The sequence below is a fragment of the Limulus polyphemus genome, unplaced genomic scaffold, assembly GCF_000517525.1.
Source record: "Limulus polyphemus unplaced genomic scaffold, Limulus_polyphemus-2.1.2 Scaffold244, whole genome shotgun sequence".
In the NCBI taxonomy this organism is placed as follows: domain Eukaryota; kingdom Metazoa; phylum Arthropoda; class Merostomata; order Xiphosura; family Limulidae; genus Limulus; species Limulus polyphemus.
Genome location: NW_013665854.1, coordinates 8319 through 18768, shown reverse-complemented (window position 1 = coordinate 18768; position 10450 = coordinate 8319). Strand labels below are relative to the sequence as shown.

General features: G+C 34.4%; 1 protein-coding gene across 3 annotated transcripts in view; it reads right to left on the bottom strand.

Annotated features, from left to right (window-relative positions):
- Positions 1 to 10450, bottom strand: part of LOC106478725 (tubulin beta chain) — a 31037-nt gene that overhangs the window by 14944 nt on the left and 5643 nt on the right. The window contains exon 1 of one of the 3 annotated variants that reach the window (XM_022382373.1): positions 398 to 848. The exons of 1 other annotated variant lie outside the window; for it this stretch is intronic. The gene's annotated coding sequence lies outside the window, so the exon portion shown is untranslated. Of the gene's footprint in view, positions 1 to 234; positions 253 to 397; positions 849 to 10450 lie in introns of those variants that run through there. One more of the 3 variants, XM_022382375.1, reaches the window with a different exon arrangement.

The following is a 10450-nucleotide window of genomic DNA, read 5'->3' as shown; positions in this document are numbered from 1 at the left end:
GTCCGCAGACATACTGCTGTGCCATTGGGAGGGGGGGGCTATTAAATAATGAAAACCTTTTACTCTCACCCACAAGTGTCATGATGTTTTTATTTAAAAGATGTCACGATTGCAATTACAAATAATGAAATAATCTTTTAACTATTTATTTATGTACGTTGTTTGGATAAACATAAAAATAATATTCAATAAAAATTAGTCACCAGAATATTTTCAACTGCCTACCATACTTACTAAATAGTAGTTATCCGATTTGACGACTGTTTTATTTGGTGAACATAATAAAGAAAATTCAAGTTTACAAACACCACAACTTAATAAAACGATAGTATAACTATTAAAAAAGAAAAAAAAACAATCGTAATTTTAAAGAAAGAACCAAACATCAACAAGATACCTTTATTAAGTCTTAAGCAATCTCCAGTCATGTGACTTATTTGCTTTGTATTATGTCTAGGTCAGTGGCTCTCAAGTGTGGTTCAAGAGGGTCCTCAGGTGGTCTGCGGGTTGGTCCAAAATGCAAGTCACATCAGCGCTATTCTTCACATTAATTTTGATAAGTTTTTTGTGGTGGCAAGCGAAAGCAGGTGAGGTGGGGTAGGATGTGTAGGTGGTCTGCATAGTCTTTGGCCCCCCGAAGTGATCCACTGACGAAAAAGTTTGAGAACCACTGGTCTAGGAAAGCAACTTGTACCTGATGACAATCAGGGCTTCATTTACACATAGGCAGAGAAGGCAGTTGCCTAGAGCGGCAAATTTAAGAAACATCAAACAAAATTTTGATGAATTATGTTTTTACTTAATTTTTCTAATACGGGGCCGCCGCACGAGATCAAGATACCAATCGAGAGCGCCGAACGATCACGTGACTAATACAAAGGCTTCATTTCTGGAGCGATCACGTGGATAATCACTGGCGGTAAAATTTTGTCATATACAATACTATTTTAAAGTGTGATAATATATATCTATATATATATTTAATAGAACCAGATTTAATTTTATCTATTTAGTCTTAAGTTATAATATCAGATTTACTTTTATTTAGGCACTTGTTTCTTTATCACGAGTTTTTTTGGCATTGTTGAAATGTAGTGCCAGTATGAAAGCTAATAATTGTCTGGATGTTGTTTTCTTATTGTATTTACCAGTGCCAGTGTTAATTATCATGTAGGAGTGTATAAGATCATAGTGTATGTGTGCGAAATGTTAGTAATTTTATGTAGGTATCATGGTATGTATTGTACATGGAATTTCATCAACAGACGGCCCCCCCAGTGGCACAGAGGCATGTCTGTGTACTTACAATGCTAAAAACCTGGTTTCGATACCCGATACCCGCGGTGCGCAAAACACAGATAGCCTATTGTGTAACTTTGTGCTTAACTTCAAACAAACAAAATCAACAGACGATAGATAATGTACACTTACGATTGGTATCTAGAAAGTTTTCTTGCATGTACAAACTTATTTGTGCAAATATGTTGTTCGTTCGTGTAAATAGACGGAGTTAATTTCTTTTTCTTTTCTCATTCCAGCGTGTAAGTTTGTAAAACAAATAGACATCCAGGTAGCTTTTTTTCCTTTGTGGACGATTGGATGAATGACGGGGCAGGTGGAATATTTTTGGTAGAAAAGTTATGATGTTATTCAATTTTACATTTATTTTTTAAGTTGAGCTGACATTTGGTGGTTTCTGTTGAATTTGACGAAAATTTATCCATACTTCTTCATATTTATCCATTCGTTTGTTTTAAATTGAATTGTTATTGAAGTCATTTAGTAGTTAATATTGAGGTATTGCATTTAGAGTAATTTATTTTGAAGATCATGGAAAAGTATTGATATATATCTTTGTATTATTTTATTAGTTCATTCATTCAAATTATCACTCTATTAATGAATTGATTTAATACATATATTCCTAGTCATGATAAGATTATAGCATTCACTTTACATACAAAATATATTTAAATTATAACTATATTTTATATAGGATGGATGGAAGAGAGTGACTTAGCGGGGCAGAATACAGAAAAGGGGCAAAACAAAGGGAAAAACTAAAAAGACTGTTTTAAAATCTATGCAAAAATTAGATACATTTTTTACTGCACCTTCTATTATCATTTGTAATGACCAGCAAAATCAACCAATGGTACAAATGCTACCAGAAGAAGAAACGACTTCGGTGCAGGATTCTGAGAAACAAAAGAAAATTCAATAATCAATGAATGGCAAATTCCGAGCAGCTTCCAATCCGGCTGCATGGATTATTGAAGGGCAAAGCATAGATTTTATTTTAAATCCATCTAAACGAGATCTCGCCAATGATTTTTCTTCGTCAGTTACATAATATTCAGAGGGTATAAATCGACCTTAAAACAACGGAATTATTTTTTCAACAACTTACATACAGTGAATAAAAAATTAAGACATTGGCTAATTTATTTTACTTCGAAACATAATGTATTTTCTAACCTCTGTCGGTTATCTTAACAACATCACAATTCTTTTTCTTCATTTGCAAGATTAAAGCAACATGAAGAGCCCTTTGACCACAGTCGATCAAACTTTAAAAAAATGCTATAATCGGGTATGATAACCACACAGGCCAGAGGATCATGAAATGTCATATCGGCAGGCGCCAGGTGGAGAAAGATCACTGGCACCTGACATGCATCCAAATGTGCTGAGAGCAAATCTCAAGGCCTAAGAGGCCCTGTCTGGAACCCAGATCTTCACGAAGTTCCTCCAAATAGCCACAAAGTTCTGACCATGTCAGAAACAACTTGTCCTGCAACAACGGTTCTGATACTAGTGGAGGAGGCCTCAGTAATGCCTGACATTAAAGTGAGAATAACAAACGTAATGAAAAAATTGCGATTACTTAGATAATTGTGATAATCTTTTGTTCGTATTTGAGCATAAAGTTACATAATGGGCTATCTGTATTTTGCCCATCATGGATATCTAAATCCAATTTTTAGCATTATAAATCTACAGACTTACCACTGGGATCTGTAATTTCGATTACTTGGTTGTATGCGTTTGTTGTGACACTAATCTATTAAGATTAGAAACTTGAATTAATTGAAAATAATAATGAAAACCATAATGGCAATATTTAGAATGCTGGATAGTTGGAATAATTGAAAAAGAGTATTAAATGGATATATAATAATTACGTTTAATTGATCATTTTCGTGACAAGAGATTTAATAATAATCTCAATTAACTGAATGTTGGAATAACAGAAAATAATAATAATCGAAAACACTAATATCAATAACTATTATTCTTGCGACAATAATCGATGTAATCGCTACTCATAAGTAATCTATTAATTGTTTAGTTATGATTGATAAGCAACTAGTAATTCAGGAGAGTGAGTACGTAGAGAATTATCTGTTTGGAGATTTTCCAGATGTCTCTGAATTCTTGAAAATCCCCAAGATTCCAGAAGATAGCATAAAATCTTCAGCTAGATGGAGTCACGGCCAATGGAAGAAGACAAGATGCTAGATGACTAGTCAAATACGCTATCTGACTGAAGCTTCAGAAAGATTATTGGGATTCCAACACCCTAGAGGTCTAGACCACTACCAAGGACTGGACTGCGGCCACACTGGTAACCAGTGACCTCCTCGCTGACTACAAGCAGCCCAGCCAAGCAGATTCACTCTGAAGGACGCAGAGTGTATTGTAACTTTCTAACGGGTTATTTGAATATATTATCTACCGATTTTGATGGGGTGAGGGTATGTAAGATATGTGTTTTAATTATTCTATATGTAGAAATCTGTGTTTACTCTCTGAAAAGTTTTGTTTCGTGTTTTGTTTTGATATTGTGTTTTTGTTTTGTATTTTATGTATGTAGAAAGTTATTTTTCATGTGATTTTATTTATTTCATGTCCTCCAGTGGCGCAGTGGTATGTCTGCGGACTTACAACGCTAGAAACTGGGTTTCGATACCCGTGGTGGGCAGAGCAAAGATAGCCCATCGTGTAGCTTTGTGCTTAATTACAAACAAAATTTATTTCGTTTGTCTTTTTAATTTTTTGTGACTTTTAAGAGATATTTTAAGAGTAAGTTATAATGATTGACTTATGTGTGGGACATTTTACTTGTTTCTTAAGTTTTAAAGTTAGAGCTAGGCAAGCAAGTCTAAATATGGGGGAGGAGATGTGGTATGCAATCATGCCATATTGTTTCCTAACCCCTTGAGCTAATTGACTGAAATTAATTAATAGGCATGTTGATTAACTTAAAATATCACTAATCGACCAGCTCTAGTGGTTACGAGATCGGACAAAATGACCGAGCTCAATTTCAGAGTTAAGTCCTTAAAATTACTGTTAAATCAATTAATGCCACAAAAATAATAAACTAATCAAACTAGGGTAATCAGTTATTACTACTTTAGGTTATTCCAACTATCCAAGTAATCGAGATATCATCATTACGTTTGTTATTAAGTACAAAATTACAAAATAGGCTATCTGTGCTCTACCCGCTGTAGGCATAGAAATCAGATTTTAGTGCTATAAGATTTTGTTTTGTTTTTTATTTCAATGTTGTTTAGCTTTGGACCAACATGGCCTTGTGATTCTAAGGTCCTAGTTTAGATTCCCATTGCCATCAAATTTGCACATCCTGTCTTATGGCAAAGCTACTAAAGCTATACTAACATTGTACTACTCTATTTACGGGCTCGTCGATTCTTCAATTAACAAATATTATTAATCGATCAGCTCTAACCGTTATCACAAACTATAATTATATTATTGAACTTATCTCTGTCGAATCGTTTGATAGGCAGACCCTGCTCCAAACACTAAGAACTTTCACTGAATGTGAATACTCAAAGAAGAATGCATGTTCCATCCACGTTATATAAACGTTGTAGTTTATTATAACACTCAGTTGATTTCATCGTGAACTTTGTGTAAATCAAAAATATAAAAAGTTCATCGATTGTATTCAGGCAGCTCCCAGAAATTCAGATTTTTGGATAATTAATACAAGATTTCTTCTCATAAAGGCCTTGAATCATTTTCAGAGAACTCATTTCTGACCACTGACCTGTTTCTTCGAAAGTCCAAATCACACTGATGTAATTTTAAATGTGCTGTGGGAAAGCTTTTCCTTCAGTTGGATTTAAAACATGCCGAAGACGAAGTTTATTGTCACGTATAACTCTCCTGACAGTCTACATCTTAATTTTCGGTTCGGAACACGAAATACCTTTTGCAGCTGTTTATGGTGCCATCCCTTGAACTTCTTGTGAGGCATTTTGCATTGCCTCGTCAGACCACCGATGTCTTTTGTTGAATAAAGTATTTTTACTGGAAATAATTCATTTTTGTTTATGTTTTCATGGCGATATATTAAATATCTTATTTCAAAAATTCCTTTCATTAAATTTCAATAAAATTTAAATGAATTATTTCAATCAAGACTTCATGAAAATATGTTGTAATCATAATTTCTATTATACATTTTAATTTCTTCTTTGAAAATAAAGTTATGTACATTATGTTTATGTGTATATGTAGTTTAAGTGGTAGATATTTTATTGAAATTACCTTAATTCAAACATTTAGCTAAACATGAAAGTTGAGCTTGTAACATTTTGTTCAGTGTTTTGGTAAAATAAAAAGCGATTTCGGTTATTTATGTGGGCTGTAAAAATATTACTGTTATGAGCAATTGTTTTTTTTACTGTTATAATTATCTTTATAACAATGGAACATAGGTCCTAGAATTTAGAAGTAATACAATAAAGATTCTGTTCAGAGGATTATCTATAATTAGCTTGTTGCATTTTTTTCTTTCAACAAGCGTATATAATTATTTTCAGAAATTAAACTAGCCATATATGTCAGACTGCTCAACATCGCTTATTTTTGATGCTGCATATCAACCATTTCACATAAACCATTTTTACTACATTATACATAGTTCCTTAGGGGCTTTGGTAGAAACTTGATCTGATAATTCACTGACAAATAAACTCGTGCCTCCTCTTCTCGACTGAAATAAAAAGTTACATGAACTTTTTTGTGACAAAACCTCATGAGCCGTGAACAATTTGTTGGTAAAGCAAAAAATTTGTTTTCACATTGAAGCACTAGGGATGATATAAATTATATACTGAAATGACCCGTAAGCTGGTAGTGGTTTACAGACCATACTTCACACACACAAAATCTATATACTACTAAAACTCTGAGATTGTTTGCTTACTTGTCTGTAATTAAATACAGCAAAAACGACGCGCAATAGCGCCATATTTCTAATGAAATAAGAATAGAAACATAATAAAACAAGTTTCGTTAAAATCGGGCCACGGGTTACCGAGTTAGCGACGTTTTTTCGGGTCACTTTTATGAAAATTCATAGCATGAGTAATTTTACATCACACTACCGTTCGCGCTCTTTATGAAACTTCTTCGTTCAAATCTATATTTCCCTGTCAATGTTCCCATCTTCATTAAAAGGCATAAGATGACAAAAACAAGATCTTGAAGAATTTCTCAATAATGTGTCTTGATTATGGTAGGTAATTCGAAGAAAAAATAAAGTGTTACTGTTTCTTAATTGTACAAGGTTTAAGAGGAAAGACCACAACATAATGAACTAATTCATCAAAATACCTGAAAACTTTGACTTCACTTTTTTGAAAAATGAAATGGTCTTTCCTTTTACTCCCAATCAACAATCAAATATCTTTTTTGAATTATGAATAACACTAATGGATTGAAATATTTAATTAAATTATCTCAAAATAAACCTTCATTTCGGTGCAATATTGAAATTAGCTTGAATTCTTCATAACCTCTGAATAGTGGGTTACCCAACGGGTCACGGGTGGTTTAGTTATAATATAAAATTAAAGGTAAAAATATATAGTTATTTTTCTTAATTTAACCAATTCTTGAAATCATTGATCATCTATGCGGATAATTAAGGTGGGAGAAAACGGCACTACCAACAGTGTAGATAGTTAACCACTTGAATATGGGTGGCAAGTTCGTGCTGTTTTTAAGATATTATGTGTCAAGAAGTTTAAGTCAAGACCGCCTCATCCTTAGCCTTTTGTTTTAGTGTGTAACATTATTCTTTCCTTGGCGGGGTCTCCTAAATTTTCTATTGAAAATAACTGAACGTTCAGTTGACGTGACGAGAACAAATTACTTTATATTTACTCCTTTAAAGTTTCTATAAGCTTTCACACTTGTACAATGTTGTAACTTGTTGTAGGCCTACGTTACAAATGCCATTAAAACCTCTTTAACAGTACTAAGACCAACGCCAAATCAAAGTAATAATCGGTCAATTTCGCGCAAAGGTAAACGAGGGCCATCTGTGCTAGTCGTCCCTAATATAGCAGTGTAAGACTAGAGGGAAGGCAGCTAGTCATCACCACCCACCGCCAACTCTTGGGCTACTCTTTTATCATAGAATGGCTCCGAGTTTTTTTGTTTGTTTTTTTCAAGTACAAACTTTTAGCTCATAGAGCTCTGTCATCTCTTGACCGATTTGAGATCTAATTATAGTTTTGGACTAAAGAGGTCAAACCCTTTCGATTGATGTATCTGACCACGCCCAAGGTCTCATAGTTTAATTTACTTTAATCCTGCCTAAAAGAATTTCAATTTGAGGGTAGGCTGGTAGAAGTCCTGATGAGTAATAAAGTCGAATGGGGTGTACCCACGCTTGGTATTGCTGGCGCACAAAAATATAGCTAATGAAGAAGGAAACAAAGGTATCATAGATTAATTTACTCTAATCCTGCCTACCAGAATTTCAAGTGCAGCGGCTATTCAGGATTCCCTCTTGTTTTAAGGCTTTACTACTTAACATTAGGCCTAAGTGGTAGTGGTTATTTAGTCTTCCTCAGCAAATGTCACTAAGCCCTAATCAGTTAATCAGTATGATGTCATAGTTATAGCAAATAGCGTGAGTTAGTTCAACATGGCGTCTCTATCTGCAAGCTTCTGTTTCCTAAATGGCAATGCATTTTCTTCTTTGAAAGTCGTCGAACAAGCGATCTATACATTTGAAAACACATGCAAGAACTCTTACAAGAAACAAAAAACATGGCCCAAAACTCTACATTAAAGAATCAAATTTTTAAGCCAAAAATACGAATCAAAAATATACATAGATCAAACCCATGAACAAATGTCAAGTTTACTTTTTAATTTTATATAAATACCAGGTTAAAAATTCTACTTATTAATAAACACGTGGTTCTGTGACATGTGGGTTCATTTCATCCATAATATAGGATTCAAAAGTCAAAATATTTGTATAACGTGCAGAAGCGTCGTAACCGGGGGTGCTGGAGCACCTCTAGTTTTACATATTTGACTTATATAGCAACTGCAAATTATGTTATTTTTCTGGGGGGCATGCCCCAGATCTCCTAGACTGAGCTGTTTTTGGCAGCACGGAAGCTGGTTTTAGGTGCTCCTTATATTTTCAGGCCCGGCATGGTCAGGTACTTAGGGCGCTCGACTCGCAGTTTGAGGGTCGCGGGATCGAATCCCTGTCCTACCAAACATGCTCGCCCTTTCAGCCATGGGGGCGTTATAATGTGACGGTCAATTTCGCGCAAAGCTAAACGAGGGCTATCTGTGCTAGTCGTCCCTAATTTAGCAGTGTAAGACTAGAGGGAAGGCAGCTAGTCATCACCACCCACCGCCAACTCTTGGGCTACTCTTTTATCAACGAATAGTGGGATTGATCAAAACATTATAACGCCCTCACGGCTGAAAGGGCGAGCATGTTTGATGGGACGGGGTTTCGAACCCTCGACCCTCAAATTGCGAGTCATGCGCCCTAACCACCTGCATAATGAAAATTTTAAGATATTTCGTACTCTGTTATATTAGATGTTCATGAAACTTTTATTAAAATTATATCCAATGATGCTAAAATCTACATCATATTGTAGCGTCCCTTATCTTATACATAAAATATAACGTACGTTTTTTTTGGAAATCTTAATGGTTCTGAAGCTTTCCAGTATTTACATGTCAAATTTTAATTTCTAACTTCACACTGAACTTTTAGATGTACACATAATTATCTGAGCTGCACGTTAAAATAGCCCCTTGAAGGCAAACCGCCGAAGTCAAGCCTCGATAAATATTTTCAGATCTAGGAGTCAGCCATAAAACGCAGTAGCAAGGTGTGCTTAACCTAACTTCAGTACTGTTTGAACCGTGAAATGGGGGATACACTAGTGCCTTAAATTTCCATGCCTCTTATCCGCGATATTTTCTTTTCCCAAATTAATTGTGCTATTACAATTCTAGACAATAATTTACACGTTTTGGAGAAACTGTCGCTCAGAAATTAATTTTGGCTGCAAAAGTTCAGGTGTTGCATGATATCCGGAGTTTTCGCTTGCGGGATCTGGCGTGCGTTCAAATCGTAAGTCGGCCGGTTAAGGAAGCACAACAACAACAAACTAAGCCTACACAACATAAAGATAATACGAAAAACAACGAAACTCAAGAGCAACAAGAAAGTACACAAACTGAAATTTAAAAATACAAAACCAGGAGAAAACAAAAATGAAAAACACATGTAATCATGGAAATTATCAAAAACATGTTTACAGACTTTATTTTAGAATACTCAAAACCAACACAAACTAAAGACTGCATTTATTTAATATGTTCAATAGCCAAAAAACACATAACGCCATACCTACCGCAGATCATAGCTACAATTACAGGTTATATACTCACCTAAATTCACAGTCCAACATATCAATATCCAAGGTGTAATTGCTTCCAAGAAACACGAGATTGAAGACATAATCCAACAAACTAACCCTGATATATTAGTAATAAGTGAAACCTTACTATACACAACAAATACATTTAAAATCAAGGGATATACAACTCTAAGAAAAGATAGACTAAATAATCATTTCTATAAGCGAAATAAACATGCATTCAACAAATGAATGTATCGTAGTATATATATATTTATACAATAATATGAAATTAACAGTAACCGGCATATACTGTTCGCCCAATAAGGAAATAGATATAAATCTATTAAGCAATATCTATAGCTATAATACCAAGTCAATATTTATAGGCGATTTAAATAGCAAACACAAAAACTTTGGATGTAAAACATCAAACATGGACAGAAAAAAAGCTACTAGAATTTTTAGAAGAAACAAAATATAGCCTTATTAAATGATAAAACACCGACGTATACATCGTATGCATTCGGAAGTATTGAAAAACTTGACCTATGTTTATGCTCCTTCGATCTAAGCCAAACATTTGTAACACCTGGGGTAGGGCAAGATATCGACAGCGATCACTTGCCAATATGGTGTGTCTTCAATCCCCCCCCCCCCCCCCTAAAACAAAACCCCGAAAAAAAAAATATAAAAACAAAAAATGGGGCAAAAAC